The sequence below is a fragment of the Limanda limanda genome, chromosome 17 (assembly GCF_963576545.1).
Source record: "Limanda limanda chromosome 17, fLimLim1.1, whole genome shotgun sequence".
Lineage (NCBI taxonomy): Eukaryota > Metazoa > Chordata > Actinopteri > Pleuronectiformes > Pleuronectidae > Limanda > Limanda limanda.
The window spans coordinates 21,229,117-21,232,258 of NC_083652.1; positions in this window are offsets into that span (position 1 = coordinate 21,229,117).

Below are 3,142 nucleotides of genomic sequence, written 5' to 3' on the forward strand. Positions count from 1 at the left end.
GCGGAACAGGCTGTCCTCATATTTTGCAACCAAAAGCAGGGTTAAAAATAAAAAGCACCACCGATGCACCACAGTTCCCCCGGTTTGGATTGAGCAAACTCTTTAATTAAACATGAAGTTCTGTCCTGTGTTTTGCTGAATCGACCATAGCCCAAATCTCACAGTCAGACTGGGTCTGAACTGTAACGTCAACTCAAGTCATCGTGCACAGCCGCACTTCCTCCCTATGCCTCGGGGTATGCAGGAACATAGTGTGCTCTACCTCTGCACACAGTCGCACATAAACAAACACATACCAAGGCAGAGGGAAACAACCACGGGGCCACTCCGTCACCACATGGCATTATATAAGTTTGTGGTCGGGGACGGATACACCATAGCAGGACTCCTGACTACGAATCATCCTTGGGGGGAAAACCACAGCCCAGCGTGTGTGGCAACTACTGCAACCAGCACCTGGCATGCTTCTGCTTCAGCACCACGGAGAGCTCTCCCATCAGGCCAGCAGATCTCATCGTGGTAAGGGGAGTTCTTAAAAAAAAAGAAGAAGAAGATAATGCATTAAATTCACACTCCACATGCAGGAAAGCTTGCATGTGTCCTCACGTGCACATGGACAGGACACTGCAGGCTTTAACCAAGGTGGTAGTGATGCAGTAGGGGAAAGATGTGAAGAAAGTAGCATCTTGACTTGCTCTTAGGGCTCCTCCCACTGCCTGGCTCATTTGATTATTTATCTCTCCCCGTGTAACACCAGGATTTTTAGTTACATAAGTCTGCCTCTGGGGGAACTAGGAAAAGAATGAAGTGGATTGGAGCAGTCAAGGGGAACCATCTACGTCTCCTTCATGTGCACGCTGTGTGATGATGGGGAGGGATGTGGGTTTATTGGTGTCACACTCGTTGAAGGCCTGTGTGTGTGTGCGCTCGGTTTGTTTTAGAGAGGGACTCGTGCAGTATTTAATTTGTCACCAAGCTCTCCATCACTTCTGGTTGAATGACTTGTAAATGCCAGAGAGCCATTTAGCAACACCTCAAGTGGTCGTCAAAGGTACAGTGGAGATATGTAGGAAGCACGGTTCAAGTGTAGCAGACGGAACTTTCTCCCTCCAGGGATGTTTTATGGTACTAATAAAAAAGACAGAAGAGCAAATATCATGTAAGCATTGTGTTGTGTTCAGGAAGGCAGCTCCGAGCAGACATGGGGTGGAAAATGAGTTGTGTGGATTCACTGCATCTGTATTAGTGGGAGTATGTGCTCAACAACACGGGAGGAATAATGACCGCATGGTAGCCTGCATAACTCACCGTTACCTGTCTGCTCTGGTATTTTGCAACACACACACAAACACACACTGGCTCTGTCTGCCTCATAAGAGATGTTGAGACGGGGTTCAAACACGTGTGTGTGTAAAAATACATATGCATAATCTTTTTAATCAGCGTTTAACTTTGTGACTGTGGTTTTTACTCTGTCCAGATTTAACTGAAAACATAAAATCATAAACCTCTTAGTGACTGCATCTATAAGGGTACTTACTACCTGTCCATTTCCTCGTACTAGGCGGGTAATAGTTTTGAACTCTTCCCATAAGGAAGTCAACTAGCTGAGTAATGTGCTTCTCCTAACTTTGCTGCTGCTAGCGTTAGCCGTAAGGGGGTTGTAGCTTTAGATGGTTATGCACACTGCTGGAATTGTTGTATTGTAGTGCATCCTGCAGATACTGCAGCTGACTGTTTTATCTGCTCTGGTGAAGTATTTACTTGATGTTGATTTGAGTGGAGCATCTGAATATGCATGGTTGGTACGTCCGGATCTGTATCCAGCTCTTGCTCTTGCTCTTGCTGGACATATAAGCAACTGGATGTCAAAAACAAGTGTTCTGCATATCTGCTAAACGTGCCTCTGCTTTTGCTTTATTACTGCGCCGTGCTAAACCCCCAGATTAACAACTGGTCTAAAACGATGCACTCGAGCAGTCTTTGAAACTCCTACTCGGTTGTAGAGATCTGTCAACATTAACTGTCCCTTTGGGAAAAAGGTATGTACATGTAAAACCTTCCGGTGTGTTAAAGACAAAGCATGTGTTAAACATTTCTCTATCATCAGTTAATTAACTGTGGGGATCGGCCACTAAATGGTTTAAATGCTAGATCCCTCTCACAGGATTCTAAGTGCAGGTCCTTGTCAAAATGTAAATAACTGTGTTGCTTCCTGTTGCTGAGAGGATTCTTCAGTCCTCAGTCGTGCTTCCTGCTCTACTTGACTCAAGAGGATAAACAAGCTTTCATTCCATTTATTCCTTTAACCATCTGTTTGCCAGCGTGACAGCCAATGAGCGGCTTTGGTTCCATTTGTGCAGAACGGCAACAGATTCTCTTTGTGCTTCACAACAATCACTGACCAACAGAGGTGACCGGCCTCCTCTGCAATGATCTATTCCCACGGTAATCATCATAATACCTCAAATGCATGAATTATTGATGCAGAATACCACAGCTAGCACCTTTACATGCAGCATACCGGTTTAGCAGTCACATAATCTGTTAAATTGTCTGTAAACATCTGTCTGTCACATAGTTGATAGGCGGACCCGCTTTATTCCAGCAGCGTGCCCTTATTTGGGCTGTCAGGGGACGGGCATGACGGGTCCGTAACGCTGATCCATGGTGGTCCTCCTGGGCTCCCACTCCCAGCTAATGACAGTTATCATGGCTCTCTGCAGGCCAGTGCGTCCCTCTGCCATCTGCAGTTATTCACAGAGAGCGTGACTCAGGAAGGTCAGAAAGGATGTAAATTTGTGGAGGATACCGTACCCTGCCATTAGTTATGTCATGCTGTTCCCTCTGCTGTCAGCCCTTCCTGAGACTGACATATCCACGCACGTGTGTTTGCCTCCTCTCGCTTTCATTGCTCGCACTCCTCTTGGTTTTTTTTTAACCCCACAACTGCTGCAGTAATGTTCTTTTCCTCTTTCCCTCCTGTCCTAACTCTCCCCTCTTTGATCAGACTGTAACAGAGGGTTTCTGTTGGTTGTTTCACCCTCATTGGGAAGCCAGCCTGCTGTGTCAGAGCAAAGCTTACTTCTCCCTAAACGCAGCCCACTGACCCCCAGGGGCTTTCGAGCAAGAGTAGGATAAA